General features: G+C 41.8%; 1 protein-coding gene and 1 pseudogene across 1 annotated transcript in view; one reads left to right on the forward strand and one right to left on the reverse strand.

Moving 5' to 3' along the window:
- Nucleotides 1-18,830, forward strand: part of LOC120877906 (GTPase IMAP family member 1-like) — a 597,608-nt gene that overhangs the window by 32,836 nt on the left and 545,942 nt on the right. The window lies entirely within an intron of this gene.
- On the reverse strand, nucleotides 14,341-15,884 carry LOC120877931 (annotated as a pseudogene).

An 18,830-nucleotide genomic window follows, 5' to 3' on the forward strand; every position in this document is an offset into this window, starting at 1 on the left:
GCTTTTCTTTTGGGAGAGCTCTGCCCATCATGAAAAATGTCTCTCTGTTATTAAAAGAAAGCATTTCTCATGAACAAGATTTCTGTTTTTGAGGTGATTTACATCATGATTACATGTCATAGTGTCCTGAGTGTTGACATCCTTTTAGAACTTACATCTAGAAATTCATAAATGTTAACTGCTGTTTGTATTTGCCTTTTGTTCATTGTTTGAAGCCAATATTTGCTCTTTCCCTTAAGTCTTATGAATAGTAAAATTTTAAAAATTAGCAAACCAAATCTAATAATATGTTAAAAGGGTCATATACCGTGATCAAGTGGGATTTATCCTAGGGATATGAAGATTTGTCGATTTTTGCAAAATAATCAGTGTTTTATACCATGTTAACAAATTGAAGAATAAAAAAAATCAATCATAATCTATTTATCTATCTATCTATCTATATATATATATATATAAAGTTTTTGATAAAATTCAGCCTCCATTTATAATAAAAAATCTCCAGAAAGGGGACATAAAGGGAACATACATCAACACAATAAAGGCCATATATGACAAACCCATTGGAGAAGGTGATGGCACCCCACTCCAGTACTCTTGCCTGGAAAATCCCATGGATGGAGGAGCCAGGGGGGCTGCCATCTATGGAGTCACACAGAGTCGGACGTGACTGAGTGACTTCACTTTCACTTTTCACTTTCATGTATTGGAGAAGGAAATGGCAAGCCACTTCAGTGTTCTTGCCTGGAGAATCCCAGGGACGGGGGAGCCAGGGGGGCTGCCATCTATGGAGTCACACAGAGTCGGACGTGACTGAAATGACTTAGCTGCAGCATGACAAACCCATGGGCTTCCCTGGTGGCTCAGTGGGAAAGAGACTAAAAGCCGATGCAAGACGTGTGTTCAATCTCTGGGTGGGGAAGATCCTTTGGAGAAGGGAATGGCTAACCACTCCAGTATTCTTGCCTAGGAAGTCCCACTGACAGAAGAACCAGGCAGCTACAGTCTATGTGGTCCCAAAAGAGTTGGACATGACTTAGTGACTAAATAACAACAATGACAAACCCATAGCAAACATCATACTCAACAGTGAAAAGCTGAAAGTACTCAGTCTAGGATCAGGAGCAAGTTGATAATGCCCACTCTTGCCACTTTGACTGAACATAGTTTTGGAAGTCCTAGCCACGATAATCAGAAAAGAAAAGAAATAAAAGGAATCCATATCAGAAAGGGAGAAGAAACTGTCACTGTTTGCAAATGACTTGATACTATATATAGAAAATCCTAAAGAAACCTACTAGAGCTCATCAGGGAGGTCAGTGAAGAGCAGAATACAAAATTAATACACAGAAATCTGTTGCATTTCTATACACTAACAAAGAATTATTAAAAGGTGAAATTAAGGAAACACTCCCCAAAAAAGGCAATGCCAAAGAATGCTCAAACTACCGCACAATTGCACTCATCTCACACACTAGTAAGGTAATGCTCAAAATTCTCCAAGCCAGGCTTCAACAATATTTGAACTGTGAACTTCAAGCTGGTTGAAGATGTTCAAGCTGGTTTTAGAAAAGGCAGAGAAACCAGAGATCAAATTGCCAACATCTGCTAGATCATCAATAAAGTAAGATAGTTCCAGGAAAACATCTATTTCTGCTTTATTGACTATGTCAAAGCCTTTGACTGTGTGGATCAAAATATACTGTGGAAAATTCTGAAAGAGATGGGAATACCAGACCACCTGACCTGCCTCTTGAGAAATGTGATGCAGGTCAGGAAGCAACAGTCAGAACTGGACATGGAACAATAGACTGGTTCCAAATAGGAAAAGGAGTACATCAAGGCTATATATTGTCACCCTGCTTATTTAAGTTATATGCAGTACAAGCTGGAATCAAGATTGCCGGGATAAATATCAATAACCTCAGATATGCAGATGACACCACCCTTATGGCAGAAAGTGAAGAGGAACTAAAGAGCCTCTTGATGAAAGTGAAAGAGGGGAGTTAAAAAGTTGGCTTAAAGCTCAACATTCAGAAATCTAAGATCATGGTATCCGGTCCCATCACTTCATGACAAATATATGGGGAAACAGTGGAAACAGTGGCTGACTTAATTTTGGGGGGCTCCAAAATCACTGCAGATGGTTATTGCCACCATGAAATTAAAAGATACTTACTCCTTGGAAGGAAAGATATGACCAACCTAGACAGCATATTACAAAGCAGAAACATTACTTTGCCTACACAGGTCCATCTAGTCAAGGCTATGGTTTTTCCTGTGGTCATGTAAGGATGTGAGAGTTGGACTGTGAAGAAAGCTGAGTGCTGAAGAATTGATGCTTTTGAACTGTGGTGTTGGAGAAGAGTCCCTTGGACTGCAAGGAGATCCAACCAGTCCATCCTAAAGGAGATTAGCCCTGGGTGTACTTTGGAAGGACTGATGCTGAAGCTGAAACTTCAATATTTTGGCCACCTCTTGGGGAGAGTTGACTTATTGGAAAAGACCCTGATGCTGGGAGGGATTGGCGGCAGGAGGAGAAGGGGACAACAGAGGATGAGATCGCTTGATGGCATCACCGACTCGATGGACATAAGTTTGGGTAAACTCCAGGAGTTGGTGATGGATAGGGAGCCTGGCATGGTGCGATTCATGGGGTCGCAAAGAGTGGGACCCCTGAACTAAACTGAGCTGAAACCCAAGTCAGCCACACTCCCAGCTAACACATCCTCACAGCATGCTGAACTGACAGCTCATACACAAGCCTTGACCTTAGGCAAAGACCAAAAGGTAAACATTTATACTGATTCCAAATATGTCTATAACAAACTACATTCCAGTATTATAATTTGGAGGGAAAGGGGATTCCTAACTCAAAAGGGCACACCTATTCTCAGTGCTTCTTTTATTTCTGAACTCCTCCATATGGCTCAGCTCCCAAAACAAGACGCTGTAATACATTGCCAGGGACATCAGTGACACGGTCCTATCTCCTTTTATAACAATAGAGAAGATCATGAAGCAAAGCCTCAGGCTGCTTCTGTTAGTCCTGTCTTTACTATAGCCCAAATTGATGAGCCTAACATCCACACATTACTCTCATATTTACATTCCCTTTCCAACCCCCTACAAAAGTACTTAAGACTTTCCTTCAGAACTTTATTGAGCTGACCAAGGATGATGCAACTTATTTAAATAATCTCGCCCAAACTTGTACCATTTGTCAATGGGCAAATCCTAATTCTAACATTCACCCCCTCCTTTCCCCACTCACCAAATTCACAGGCATCTTTGGGCACAAGACTGGAAACTAGATTTCACCCACATTCCACCCGTAAATGGATTAAATTCCATCTAGTCTTTGGAGATACACTTTCTGGATGGATTGAAGCTTTCCTGACTACTAACAAACGAGCCCCTACTGTGGCTCGCCTTATTCTCACTGAAACCTTCTCTATGTTTAGAATGCCTTCCTCCCTCCAATCTGACAATGAGCCTGAGATCACATCCCAAATCACCCAAAATATTGCACAAACCAAATTTCTTGGAGGTTTCACATTCCTTATCATGCCCAGCCCTCTGGTAAGGTTGAGAGAGCCAGTTCAGTTCAGTTCAGTTCAGTTGCTCAGTCAGTCGTGTCCGACTCTTTGCGACCCCATGAATTGCAGCACGCCAGGTCTCCCTGTCCATCACCAACTCCTGGAGTTCACTGAGACTCACTGACTCCATCGAGTCAGTGATGCCATCCAGCCATCTCATCCTCTGTCGTCCCCCTTCTCCTCCTGCCCCCAATCCCTCCCAGCATCAGAATCTTTTCCAATGAGTCAACTCTTCACATGAGGTGGCCAAAGTACTGGAGTTTCAGCTTTAGCATCATTCCTTCCAAAGAAATCCCAGGGCTGATCTCCTTCAGAATGGACTGGTTGAATCTCCTTGCAGTCCAAGGGACTCTCAAGAGTCTTCTCCAACACCACATTTCAAAAGCATCAATTCTTTGGTGCTCAGCCTTCTTCAACAGTCCAACTCTCACATCCATACATGACCACTGGAAAAACCATAGCCTTGACTAGACGGACCTTAGTCGGCAAAGTAATGGCAAGATGAAGAAGAGATGGCAAGAGTGAACGTCGACATTCTAGGAATCAGCGAACTAAAATGGACTGGAATGGGTGAATTTAACTCAGATGACCATTATATCTACTACTGTGGGCAGGAATCCCTCAGAAGATATGGAGTAGCCATCATGGTCAACAAAAGAGTCCAAAATGCAGTACTTGGATGCAATCTCAAAAATGACAGAATGATCTCTGTTCTTTTCCAAGGCAAACCATTCACTATCATGGTAATCCAAGTCTATGCCCCAACCAGTAATGCTGAAGAAGCTGAAGTTGAACGGTTCTATGAAGACCTACAAGACTTTGTAGAACTAACACCCAGAAAAGATGTCCTTTTCATTATAGGGGACTGGAATGCCAAAGTAGGAAGTCAAGAAACACCTGGAGTAACAGGCAAATTTGGCCTTGGAATACAGAATGAAGCAGGGCAAAGGCTAATAGAGTTTTGCCAAGAAAATGCACTGGTCATAGCAAACACCCTCTTCCAACAACATAAGAGAAGACTCTACACATGGACATCACCAGATGGGCAACACCGAAATCAGATTGATTATATTCTTTGCAGTCAAAGATGGAGAAGCTCTATACAGTCAACAAAAACAAGACCAGGGGCTGACTGTGGCTCAGATCATGAACTCTTTATTGCCAAATTCAGACTTAAATTGAAGAAAGTAGGGAAAACCGCTAGACCATTCAGGTATGACCTAAATCAAATCCCTTATAATTATACAGTGGAAGTGAGAAATAGATTTAAGGGCCTAGATCTGATAGATAGAGTGCCTGATGAACTATGGAATGAGGTTCGTGACATTGTACAGGAGACAGGGATCAAGACCATCCCCATGGAAAAAGTATTGCAAAAAAGCAAAATGGCTGTCTGAGAGAGCCAAGTGAGTCCTAAATGAAACTCTGACCAAATTAACAATCAAACTTCATTAAGATTGGACTAAACTCCTCCCTTTAGCCCTCTTCAAGGTCCGAGCTTTACCAAAAAACCTCTAAGTATCGGTCATTTGAGGCCATGTATGGGAGGCCCATGATACCTTTGGGTCTTTCCCTCCCCCAGGATGGTCCCAAACTGCCATCCCACCTTCCTTTTCCCTTACTTGCCCAGAAAGGAGATGCCCTTTGGCAACATATGGATAACCTACTCCCTCGACCACATCCCAATCTCCCGTACCATCCCTCCAAATAGAAGACAAAGTCTATATGACAGTTCAGTCCCACTCAGATCTAAACCCTTACATGGCAAGGACCCTACACGGTAATTCTGCTGACCCCTACTGCTGCAAAATTAAAAGAAATCACCCCTTGGTGCACATTACTTGACTAAAAAAGGTTATGCAGCCCAATGATGAGAATGCTTGCCAGACTTATCAAGTTAACTTATCAAGTTTCTCACACAGGCCCTACAACTCTAAAGTTCTCACAGCTTCCACCAGCCCCAACTGATGTCAGATGAGCCTGTGGGTTTCACAGTTACAATTATTTCTGGAACAACTCCTGGCAGATATCTGGGTCTCAAGTCGTTAAGGATCCACATTCAAACACATAGATTACATCTCCACCCTGTGGCTGCAGGGAATCTTTTATAACTTTTATCCTTTTGAAATCTAATTCTTCTCCATAGTAGTCTATCTTCACTTCCCCAATCTATATTCCTCAGTCTATATTCAGTTCCCCAGTCTATATTCACTTCCCCAAATGTTGGTTAGCATCTTCTTATCTTTTTTTTTTCCTCTGACCCAAGAACTCTTTCAAAACCCTAACCTCAACTATCTATTCTGGACCCTTAATTTAACCCATACTCTCAACACTTCTGACCCACAATTGGCTAAATACTGCTGGATATGTCTATCCATAACTCCTCTGGGAGATTCAGCCCTCCTCACATCCATCTTTGACTGGACCACTGGTAACATATCCCTACACCACTAATACCATGGGGAGCCTTTATTCGTCTCACATCTTAAATATCTTCACACTAGTGATCAAACCCGGAATTCGGACAAACTCTTAGAATCTTTGCTCACTGACCTTCCCTCCTACAACAGGAAACCTCCAATTGGAGGCCCTATCACCCAGAAAGTAACACTATTACAATCAGCTCCTCTTTGCATATCTAGAAATTCCCAAAATAGTTCATATGACCAACCTTTGGGCATAATCCCTAAACCCATGTGTAACCATACCTCCACTTTACTCTTTGCCACTGGAAAAGCTATATATAATATTTCTGGTCCTACAGGACACTCTTTAACCTTTACAGGACGATTTCCCTCAGCATACTCCTCCACTTCTCCCATCGTTGGGGCCACCTTAGTGGGGTCCCTGAGCATTCTTGAAGTAACGATCAAACCCCCTCCCCCTTGATTTCTCTTTGCCTTCAACTTCAACTGTTGTATTGTGACACCTGGGCTGTTTTTCTTGTGTGGGGCATCTACATACCTCTGTTTACCTACTAATTGGACTGGAACCTGCACCCTGATATACTCTAGTCCTAACATTTTTATAGTCCCCAGTGATTAACCCCTACCTATTCCTTTCATTCACAGGCAAAAAAAAAAAAAAAAAATGAACCATTCATTTCATTCCCCTCTTAGTAGGACTAGGAATAGCAGCTGGAATTGGAACAGGAACTGCTGGCCTAACCACCTCCATCCAAAACTACCAGGCACTATCTAAAGACCTATCAGAAAGCCTCCAGGACATATCTCAAGGTCTAATAACTATTTAAAATCAACTCGATTCCTTGGCAGCTCTAGTGTTACAAAATAGAAGGGGATTAGATCCACTCACTGTAGAAAAGGGAGGTTTCTGCCCTTTTCTGGATGAATCCTGCTGCTTCTATGCCAACCAGTTGGCCCATTTCTCAGAATCTTCTCACAATAACAAGAGTGGCTGTTATAAATTCACGTGTACACAGGCACAACCATTTCCTGCCTCATCTCCTTCCCCTTTGGCCTGACCAAGGTCCACTTCCCCTCCTCTATGTGGGGTAATTCTCACAGTGGACTCAGACTTGCTGAGGAGGCCTGACTGAGGATGGTTGCAGTTCTGTCATGAGCTGAATAAAAGAATGAGTGCAATCAGTGGATGCAGGTTCTTCTGCCTTTCTGATGATGGAGTTTTAAAAGCCTGAACATAATAGAAACCATAAGAAGCCAAATTTCTTTATCTTTGCCCATTTTGAAGTAACAAAAATTTGAAATTAGTATTATAAAGTCTCTATCTCCAAGTTTTAGATGACAACAAATAATTCTGTGTATAAATATGTAAGAGTAGTTTGCACATTCTCTCTTATTACATTTTATTTCTATGTAAAAGGAGATTAGAGATTTCAGCATCAATTTAGCAAACTAGTCATATGCCAATCATTCTGGAAAATGGATTGAGATCAATTATAGACCACAGACATTTTCTTTGTGAAATCCCTAATAAAACTGGGATGTCACAGTGAACTTAACAGCATACATATCAGATACAAGAGGATGCAACCATTTCTGGAAGGAGCACTGGGGCCAAACATTCAGAGTCAGCATGGGCCCAGAGAGGCTATTGCTGAGGCTTCCATGGAGGAGGCAGAAGCACCGTGGGGAGGTTGGCCTCAGACATTTCAGCTGCGAAGTGATGGGGCTGCAGATTCGTTCAGGATGTGACCATGAGACAGCTGGCCCAACTGTCTCCTCACTTGCCCCTGTTCAGAGGCTCACACTTTAAGGTCTCTCTTCCTGAGTGCATAACTGAAGGATTCTGCCCTAAAGATTAGAGCATCTCCAGAGAAAACCCTCCACATTCGGGCATTTTATGTTCCATCTCCATAACAGCCTGTCCCGCAGTCACCTCAGGTGAGGCCTGCACCCAGAACTCTCACTCACAGGTGAAACTTCCAGCTTTTCTAATGATTTATTCCAAAATTTGAAAAGGTAAACAGGGAGAACTGTCATTTGAGGACAAACTGCAATATGATGGAGGGATGAAAGAGACAAAGATAAACAGAAAAAATAACCGTATGGGGGCCTTTAACTCAGCAAACAAAAACAGGAGAAAACTAACCAAGGGAAAATAAATTTGTCTTTCAGATATCTAGAGTCATCATTGAACTTAAATGCCACAGTGGAAAGAAAACAAGTCTGTGATTTGTAGCTTCTTTTTATTTTCAATCAAAGCATGTATTCAAGCTTGGTCATTGACTTTATTCACCAGATTGAGACTCTGTCAAAAACTAAAGTCATTCTCATGAGGTCAAGTTATGATCTCCAAGGACAGTCAAAGTGCTTGGCAGAGTTATGCCCTACACTGATTGTGAGAGTTCCCATTCACATCAGTAAACTTTACTGCCTGCTTTCTTTTCAGTCACAAGGACATGAAGAATCTACCCCACAGATGCTTAACTGGTCAAGGCTGGTCTTTGACTGATCTTGAGTACATAAGGATCAGGGCTTTGAGGGACACTTCTACCACTTCACATATTCAGGCTCTACTCCACCTCTATGTCTCTCATGACTCTGTGGGATTAATACATAAATACCACTCAGAAAATGAAGATCATGGCATCTGGTCCCATCACTTCAGGCGAAATAGATGGGAAAACAGTGGAAACAGTCTCAGACTTTATTTTTTGGGCTCTAAAGTCACTGCAGATGGTGACTGCAGCCATGAAATTAAAAGATGTTTACTCCTTGGAAGAAAAGTTATGACCAACCTAGATAGCATATTGAAAAGCAGAGACATTACTTTGCCAACAAAGTTCTGTCTAGTCAAGGCTATGGTTTTTCCAGTGGTCATGTATGGATGTGAGAGTTGGACTGTGAAGAAAGCTTAGCACTGAAGAATTGATGCTTTTGAACTATGGTGTTGGAGAAGATTCTTGAGAGTCCCTTGGACTACAAGGAGATCCAACGAGTCCATTCTGAAGGAGATCAGCCCTGGGATTTCTTTGGTGGGAATGATGCTGAAGCTAAAACTCCAGTACTTTGGGCACCTCGTGTGAAGTGGTGACTCATTGCAAAAGACTCTGATGCTGGGAGGGATTGGGGGCAGGAGGAGAAGGGGACAACAGAGGATGAGATGCCTGGATGACATCACTGACTCAATGGATGCGAGTCTGAATGAACTCCGGGAGTTGGTGATGGACAGGGAGGCCTGGTGTTCTGCGACTCATGGGGTCTCAAAGAGTCGGACACGACTGAGCGACTGAACTGAACTGAACCAGTCTGAGAGGGATGTGGCCAGCTCAAACTTCTTCCCATAATCTGAAGGAGCACAGTGCTTTTCTGGACTCCTGCTAAACCACTCAGAGCATCCAATGCCACTATTTCAGGAATAGAATGGGAAGATCTTGGGGTTCTTCTGCAGAGTGCTCTCCTCCACAGAAAATGAGGTGATCTATATCTAAGCCTTGCATTAAGTAAGAAAGACATCACAAAGAGGGAGGACATATATTCTTGTCTCCTACAGGCCCGTCATGCTGGCTCCATTAGTGTCTCATGAAAGAAATCTTGGATAGCTGCTACCCTAAGCAGAAACTCTATTGAATCACTACTCGTCCATTTGTGTAATTAAAGCATCCGACCCAGTAATCAAGCTGAATTTCATTGAAGGGTAGAGCTTCTCCTTCCCATGGCTTGTGCTGGCTTCTGCTGAAGGCCGAGCAGTGTGGATGGGGCTGCTTCCATCTGCACCCCTGCCCTCGCCTCCTCCTCCTCCAGCCACTGGCCTTGCTTCTGACTCCTCCTTGGTTGGAGGAGAGGCAAGAAACCACTGAAAACAAGTCCGGCGCAATCTGGTCTTATGGGGAATAGAGACACACTTAGTGTCTCTTTTTCTCATGGGACTCCATTAATGACTCTGCAGATAGCCTCCCCTGGAAATCTACCATTACTTGTGCAACTGGTGACTGCTATCTGCCCTCCAGCTGGTCATTTCAACTCCAGTTCCTGGCAGAGTTGGGATCCCTGGTAGACTTCCAGTCAAGTCCCCTTCAAGCCAGCTTTGGTTGGCTCCTTCCTGTGTGGCCTACAGCTGATTTGTGGGAAGAACACACTTGGGTCCCACAGTCAGTGAGAGTTATGGTTGCTTCAAATCAGCCTCCTCAGTCTTTATCCTCTGGCACATGGCAACATGTTTTATATTTCCCCCAAGAGCATCTGGCTCTAAAGTTTCACTCCAGAGGACACTGGTTAGGTCCCCCAGGAATTTCTTACCATGCAGTACTCATGTTCTCAGGCAGCACCAAGACCCAAGGGGCCACCTTATTGGTGCAAGGTAAGAGAGAACTCTTGTCCTGTTGGGTGGAGCACAAGAGGATTCCCCATGGAGCCTCCTTTATGAAATGCCATGCTTAGAGATAGATTACCCTCTTGACTAGGGGGGAGCCACTACTCTACGCATAATCCCCCCAAATTTGCCAATTCTGAAGGTTGTTGTCCTTCCAATCAAAGTGTCCTTTTTCACAAAGCCCTTTCCTCATAGATCAATTGGTAAAAATCCACCTGCAATCCAAGGAGACCCCAATTTGATTCCTGGGTCAGGAAGATCTGCTGGAGAAGAGAAAGGCTACCCACTCCAGTATTCTGCTTATGGACTAGTATTCTGCTTATGGACCAGTATTCTGCTTATGGACATATAGCCCATAAGGTCACAAAGACTCGGACACAACTGAGCCACTTTCACTTTCACTTTCCTCTTGAACTACTCAAATACCTACTGAATTATTTGCAAAACTACACCTCACAGAACTGGTTAACATCTGCTTCCTTTCAAGTTCTCCACAAACCTTTTAGTACATAAGACTGGAATGTGGGGATGTTGTCAATACTGAGTTAGTAGAAATGAATATTTATGTTAATATCTTGCCACTTTCCCCCTAGGCCTCTCACATAAACTGCAGTTCAAAATTTCAATGTCAAACCCTCCCTTTGACTCTGATACTCACCTTGTCACAAACCTAATTGAATGCTGTCACTCCTGAGTCTACCCTGACGGTCTTGCCTCAGACCCTAACTTTCCTCTTTCTGAAAGGAAGGTGGCTTATCATCCCATCACCCACATGCACACATCCTATACATCCTTCAGAGTAGACCTCAAGCCCAGAATTCTTCCTCAAGTCTTTTCCTATGAACCCTGCTTTCCCCAACTACAGATCATGGCTATGGCAAGTTTCAACCATAGCAATAGTACACACAATGAGTGCTGGAACTTCCTGAGACCTCAGGATTCAGAACCACCTTCAGAGAGAACTGGGATATAATGAAAGTGAAGATAATCTAATGGTCAAGAATTCATGCATCAAGGAAAAGATGATGCCTATATGACACATTTGAATTACTCATTTTCCTTCTGAGTATGTTTTACCTTCAAAAATAGAACATAGGTTTGACAGAAAAGAAATCAACTCCTTTAAGTTGCATCTTCGTTAGGTCCTAACACAAGCCTAGAAACATACAAGCTAACTGACTTCATAATGCTTCTGCAAATCCCTGAGAGAAAATATCATCAAAATGGTTCATAAAGTAAATATGTCTGGGCAATGCATGATTGTTTGCTCTCTAGAGATAATGCTGAATTGATGAATCATTCACAAGGAACTAACTATAAACATAAGATTCTGTTATAGCAAATAGCAGTTGGAGCCCGCTTTTTTTTTTTTCTTTTTTTCACTTATACTATGAATGTTTCTCACAACAGACTTCTTTTGCACATTGTCTTACTCTATTCATAGTTTTTGTGATGAACGTTAGAATAAGCAGGTATTTGAGATGTTATTTTCACCAGATTTAATCTCCAGGAAATGGCAACCCATTCCAGTACTCTTGCCTGGAAAATCCCATGGACAGAGGAGCCTGGGAGGCTGCAGTCCATGGGGTCACAAAGAGTCGGACATGACTGAGTGACTTCATTTTCGTTTCCTTCCCTTTTCCCTGTGTCCCTAAGTTTCACGGATGCAGTAAACACTTTGTCACTTTCAGAAACAAAACAAAGGACAGCTGTAAAAATTCCAGATATTTGAGTTTGAGTTATCTGCCATATTTATTTTAATATAAATTCATCTCTCTATCACTGAAGTTTTGTAATGACTTTAGCAAGATAAGACCTTTAATGTGCTCACTGCCAAGGTCACAGTCTATGTGGGTAAAATTTTCCCAGAGATTTCAACAGTCACATGAGACTTTTCTGCTGTCAGGGGATTGAAAAAACAAAAAACAATAAAAATCACGGAATGCTTTCAAATAGAAAAAAAAGTAGGTATCATACGATGTATCCATCAGGATTCTAGCAGAAAAAAGATGGTCTATAGTGATATTTGAAGCAGAGTCCGGTGAAGAGGCTTCCTATGAGCGATGGATACAAGGTTTGGAAATGACAAAGGAGAGGTCCAGTAACAGTGAGGAAATTGTATCATTACCCTAAGTGGTGAACAAAGGTGGAATCCAGAAGGAGAGTTGGGTGGAGAGATCTCAAGGAGAGGAGCTATTACCTTTAACTTAGGGTAGCAACTACTCAGAGATGACCCTGCAGGGAGAGAGGCAGGAGAACAGATATACTGATCTTGCTTTTCTACCTTCAAGAGATCTCCTGCTTGGATTTCCTTTGGCAGAAACCAAGCAGAGGACAGACAGAAAGAGACCCACTGATGTAGTCCATGCAGATCAGCCTCCCAGGCAACAAGCTAGATTGAGGGGGAGAGAGGGGTGAAGTGTTGATGTGCAGGGGCAAACGAAAACTATTTGATAGAGAAGAGGTTTTTATATTACAGTTAGGTGCATTTGAAGTTAGGACAGTACCTTAGTACCTTCAAAGAGGGAGAGAGCCCACTGGTGGGGTTGGACCCATGTCTTGTGAAAGTTTCCTAGTTGGGAGGATTTATGCCTCTACTCTGGTGGATTAAATTGGACTTTGTCTCTCTGAAAGGCAGTGTTGTGTCTAGCAGTGTGTGTTCAGGTGTCTATGGGCTTGAAATGGCTTTGGGCAGTCCTTCTGCTAATGGTCAGGGTTGTGTTTCTGTTTTGCAAATGGTTTGGCATGAAGTGTCCAGGACTGGAGGTTTCGGGTCTTTGGGTGGGCCCTGGTCTTAGCATTGATATGGAGGCCTTTGGGAGAGCTTCTGTAGATTAATGTTCCATTAGCAAATGTGCTGTTTGATGCAGAGATCTCAAATCCCTAGGTTGTGCTCTGTGACAACCAACAGGGGTGGAAGGGGGGTTCAAGAGGGAGGGGACATATGTGTATGTATCACTGATTCATGTTGATATATGGCAGGAACCAACATAATACTGGAAAGAAATTTCTTCCAATTAAAAAAATAAAGCTGTCTAAAAAGATCAAACTGGTGCCTTTGAAAGAACTTTTCCCTTAAAAGCAAGCAAATATGAATTAAAATTCAGCTCTATTGATCACTAGGCAAGCATTCAGATAGCTCTAGTCAAATTACTTATATTCCTGAGACTCATTGTCATCTTTTCCATAGGGTTGTTATCAGAATTAATTTAAATAAAATGACCTACAAAATATTTCTGTATAGAAGAACAGTCATGTTACTCTGTACTATACTTAAATGGCATTGACAGAAAAAAAAAGAGATATATTTAATAGCAGAAAGAGGAGAGGAAAAAAACAACAAGAGAATTTGCCAACTTCCACATCTCCATGAACCACAGAATAATGGTGCCAGACAAGCCCATAGTTCACAAACTTCTCATAGGTGTGGATTGAAATAGCACAGCGGATATTACATCAGTGGGGCCTACACTTAACATAGGCAAGGTAACATAGGCAAGGTTTCTTATTTGAATTTTCCCAAATTGAATCTTTGAACTCTACAAAATGGATTATTACCTGGTTATGTCAATTTCATAAACTCTTAAATTCATTGGTATTGTGCAGTAGGAGCCAGTGGTGCTGGGGAATGAGCTGGGAAAATATTCAATTCTGGTTAACTCTCACTGCATGATTTCCCAGATGATGCTAGTGGTAAAGACCCCCTCACCCACCCACCAATGTATGAGATGTAAGTGATGTGGGTTTGATCCCAGGGTCAGGAAGATCCCCTGGAGGATGGCATGGTAACTCACTCCAATATTCTTGCCTGGAGAATCCCACAGACAGAGGAGCCTGGTGGGCTAAAGTCCACAGGGTTGCAAAGAGTCGGACAAGACTGAAGCAACTTAGCATGTGAGCATGCAGCCCTCACTGCATAGAAAACCATCCCAAAGCATAGTGGCTAAAAACAACAGCAATCATTTATTTTTCTCATGAATCTGCAATTTGGGCAGGACCCCATGGGGATGGCTCATCTTTGTTCTCTGCAGTTTCATCAGTTGGCAGCTGGAGAATCCACTCTGTGTTGCCTCACTTACAAGGCCAGCAAGCTGATTCTGGATGCAGATGAAATATCAGCCCAGGGAGTGGATCAGTGACTTCAGGCTCTCATAATGGGGGCAACATGGGCTTCTACTCAGGATTCCTCACAACAGCTTGGGAAAATTCCAAGGGTAATCATCATAGAAAAGCAAGGAGGCATTTTCCCTATCTAATCTTAGAAGTCACATGGTGTTGCTTCAACCACCCACTATTTATCAAAGCAGTGACAAAGTCCCTCCAATTCCAAGGTAGGGGACATAGACCCATAGCTCAAGGGAGAGAGATCATAAGAGGAAGTCAGACTGTAAGAAGTCAGAAAATACGGTTTTAACAATCTTTGGAAACTATAAACTCTAGTATTAACAAATTATAGTAAAATGAGGAGTAAAAATAAAGTTTATACTACCACAACTTGGGTCATATTTTTGAAAGCATATTTTTAGTCATGTTGAATACAGTTTGAAATATATTCATCTCAGCTTCTTCCCTTATGTTTTTCATTCACTCATCATGCTTCTGCATTAGCAACTTTATTTGTTTCTCCTTTTCTTCTGGTTTATGGGTATATTTCTTTTCTACTAGTTTAGTTTTGTTTTGTAAATCGTCAGCATAGACTTTCTTCAAGTGTTCCTCCTGTTGTCTCAGCTTTCGGTCTATGTCCTTGTAAATGGGGTCAGAAAAGTAAGCCCCCTGGTTGTCCTGCACCATCTCGTCTATCAGCTCCACCAGCTCCTGCACCTGAGCTTCCTTCTCAGCCTGCTCTGTGTTTCTGCTGTTACTGATGGCATAGCAGAGCTCTCCACACTCCTGGAGGAGGCTTCATAGGTTTACATCTTCATCCTTAAAAAAGTCGCTCAGGTTCTGGTCTCCCAGTTCATCTTTGCAAATGAATGAGATGATCATATACTTCATGGCTGCTTTCCCAAACAGATCCTTGACCAATGCCATGGTTTGCTGCTCTTCCTATGTATAGCAGCCCAGCCTCAGGACCAAGACGATGGCGTGAGGCCCGGGACAGGAGGCGAGGACACATCGGCTGATTTCCCAGCAGATGGTGTTCAGGCTCTCCTTGGTGTCAAAGAGCTCTGGAGAGTCAACAATGAGATGGTCTCTCTCCTTCCATTCTGGGATGTTTTCTGACAAGTTTTGGTAACAGCTTCCAGAGAAATCCTAGAATTGAATACATTTTCCCCGAGGATGGTGTTTGCAGTCGCCCTTTTCCCACTTCGGTGTTCCGGACCAGCATGATCCTCAGAGCGTTGTTTGCTGTGGCAGACATGTTTATATCAAGAGACTCGGGCTCAGGCACCCGTACCACCTTAGTAAAAGGAAGGAGAGGGGGGGAAAGGGTCAATTTAGGTAAGTAGGAATCATTTCCAACTGTCTTTTTTCTTCTTCTTTTCCTCCCTGAAAGTTTCTAATGTTCTCTTATGCATACTGACCCTGGTAGAGACAGCAAATTTAAACAGTTCAATTGTTATTGAAGAAATAACCAAGTAGTTAGAGCATCTCCACAAAAGTGTCAGGTCCTGATGGTTTCATAGGGAACTCACTGAAACCTTTAAAGACCTCACAATCTCAGTGCTATTCAGACTATTTCTGATCACATAGCAATGAAGGGAAATGTTCATTTTTTTCTATGAAGCAAGTGTAATGTTGATTCCAAATGCTAACAAAGATTTCACAATAAAGCTACAGACATGTCTCATGTGTAAATATTGATACAAAAGTCCTAAATACATTATTAGATGTGAAAACAGTATCACATGAGTAAGTATGATTGTCAGATATACTAGGGTGATTCAACATGAGGATTTTGATTGTTACAATACATACCATAAAGAGATTAAGAAGAAAAGCAACTAGGTGCAGAAGAAGTATTTGGCCAAATTCAATCCTGATTCATGTTTAAAGCAGTTCATCAAATTTAAATTAATTGATTCCTCTTTAACATGATTGTATGTATATATAAAATTAAAAAAAAAAAGTTTGTTATCACTTTTTTTTTCCATGCAACTAAAATTGTTGTTTGGCCACTAAGTTGTGTCAAACTCTTTTGTGACCCCATTTATTGTAGCCTGCTTGGCTCCTCTGTCCATGGCATTACCCAGGCAAGAATACTAGAGTGGTTTGTAATTTCTTTCTCCAGAGGATCTTACAGACCCAGGGATCAAACCCAAGCCTCCTGCACTGGCTGGTGGATTCTTTGCCATTGAGCCACCTGGGAAACTCAGCAACTAAAGCAGTTGATTACAAAATTTATTTGGATGAAGGAAAAGAAATTAGCCTGGGCAATCAAGCCAAAAAAAAAACAAAAAACAAAAAACACAAAGAGGTAAGACTAGCTTTGCCAGATAGTAGAATATAACAGTTTCTATAATTAAAGCAGTATGATATTGGTGCATGGATAGACAGAACAGTGAAACAAAACCAGAAAATTCAAATATGGGCCAAGTTGATCACACAATATTCATTTATATTCAAATCATTTATGTTATGCTATATTTATATTCAGTAAGGTAGCATCTCACATCAACATGAAGAAAGATGGACTAATAAGGAACATTGAGATAACCATATAGAAAAAATAAAACTGTATCCATTTGTTCTTGCTATTCAACTTCCAAATATATCAGAAATTTAAATGTAGAAAAAGTTAATCCATATAAATAATAGAAGAAACATGAGTAAATCTTTGTAACCTAGGTATAAGTAAAATATTTATAATATTTGGAATAGCATAAGGTTGTGTGAAAATCACTTAGTCATGTATGACTCTTTGTGATCCCATGGACTATACCACCCATGGAATTCTCCAGGGTAGAATACTGGGGTGGGTAACCTTTCCCTTCTCCAAGTTATCTCCCCCAAACGAGGGATTGAATCCAGGTCTCCCACATTGGAGGTGGATTCTTTACAAGCTGAGCCACAGGGAAGCCCAGAGTAAGGAAGGAGACTCCTAAACTTGATTACATAAAAATTAAACATATTGTGGGGATATACACATTAAAACACAAATGTCAAACCAGGGGAAATTTTTCTCCTACTTATATAAAAGAAGAGCCATTTCCCTTTTATACAAATAATATCTCTACAAATGGTTAATAAGCACATGAAAAGATGCTCAGCATCACTAACTACTCAAGAAAGGCAATCAAAAAGACCTTGATATATCACCTCACAGCAGTCAGAATTGCCACCATCAAAAAGTCTACAAATAATGCTGGAGAGAGTGTGGAGAAAAGGGGACCCCCCTCTGCTATTGGTAGAAACATAAATTGGTATAGTCTCTATGAAGAACAGTATGGAAGATTCTCAAGAAACTAGAAATAGAGTTGCCATATGATCCAGCAATCCAACTCCTGGGCACATTATCCAGATAAAACTCTAATTTGAAAAGATACATGCAGCCCTATGTTCATAGTAGCACTATTTACAGTAGCCCAGACGTAGAAACAACCTAATTGTCCATCTACAAATGAATGTGTAAAGAACTGTGGTTTGTATATACAATGAGATATTACTCAGCCATAAAAGAGAATGAAATAATGCCATTTGCAGCAACATGGATGAATTGAGATGTTTTCACATTGAGTGAAATAAGTCAGAAAAAAACCACAAATATTATATGGTATAATTTATATGTGAAATCTAAAAAAAAAATAAATGACCTTATTTACAAAACAGAAACAGACTCACTGACATAGAAAACACACTTATGATTACCAAATAGGAAAGTCAGCTGCTGCTGCTGCTGTTGCTAAGTTGCTTCAGTTGTGTCCATCTCTGTGCAACCCCATAGATGGCAGCCCACCAGGCTCCCCCGTCCCTGGGATTCTCCAGGCAAGAACACTGTAGTAGGTTGCCATGTCCTTCTTCAATGCATGAAAGTGAAAGTGAAGATGTTCAGTCATGTCTGACTATCAGAGACCCCATGGACTGCAGCTCCTCTGTCCCTGGGATTCTCCAGGCAAGAGTACTGGAAAGGGGATAAATTAGGAGTATCGGATTTATGGATACATACTACTATATATTGGAGAAGGAAATGGCAACCCACTCCAGCATTCTTGCCTGGAGAATCTCATGGACGGAGGAGCTTGGTGGGCTACAGTCCACGGGTCGCAAAGAGTCGGACATGACTGAGCGACTTCACTTTCACTTCACCACTATATATGGATACATACCACTAACTTCCCTGGTGGCTCAGATGGTAAAGCATCTATCTACAATGTGAGAGACCTGGGTTCAATCCTGGGTTGGGAAGATTCCCTGGAGAAGGAAATGACAACCCACTCCAGTACTCTTGCCTTGAAAATCCCATGGACGGAGGAGCTTGGTGCAGGCTACTATCCA

The sequence above is a fragment of the Oryx dammah genome, unplaced genomic scaffold, assembly GCF_014754425.2.
Source record: "Oryx dammah isolate SB20612 unplaced genomic scaffold, SCBI_Odam_1.1 HiC_scaffold_18, whole genome shotgun sequence".
Lineage (NCBI taxonomy): Eukaryota > Metazoa > Chordata > Mammalia > Artiodactyla > Bovidae > Oryx > Oryx dammah.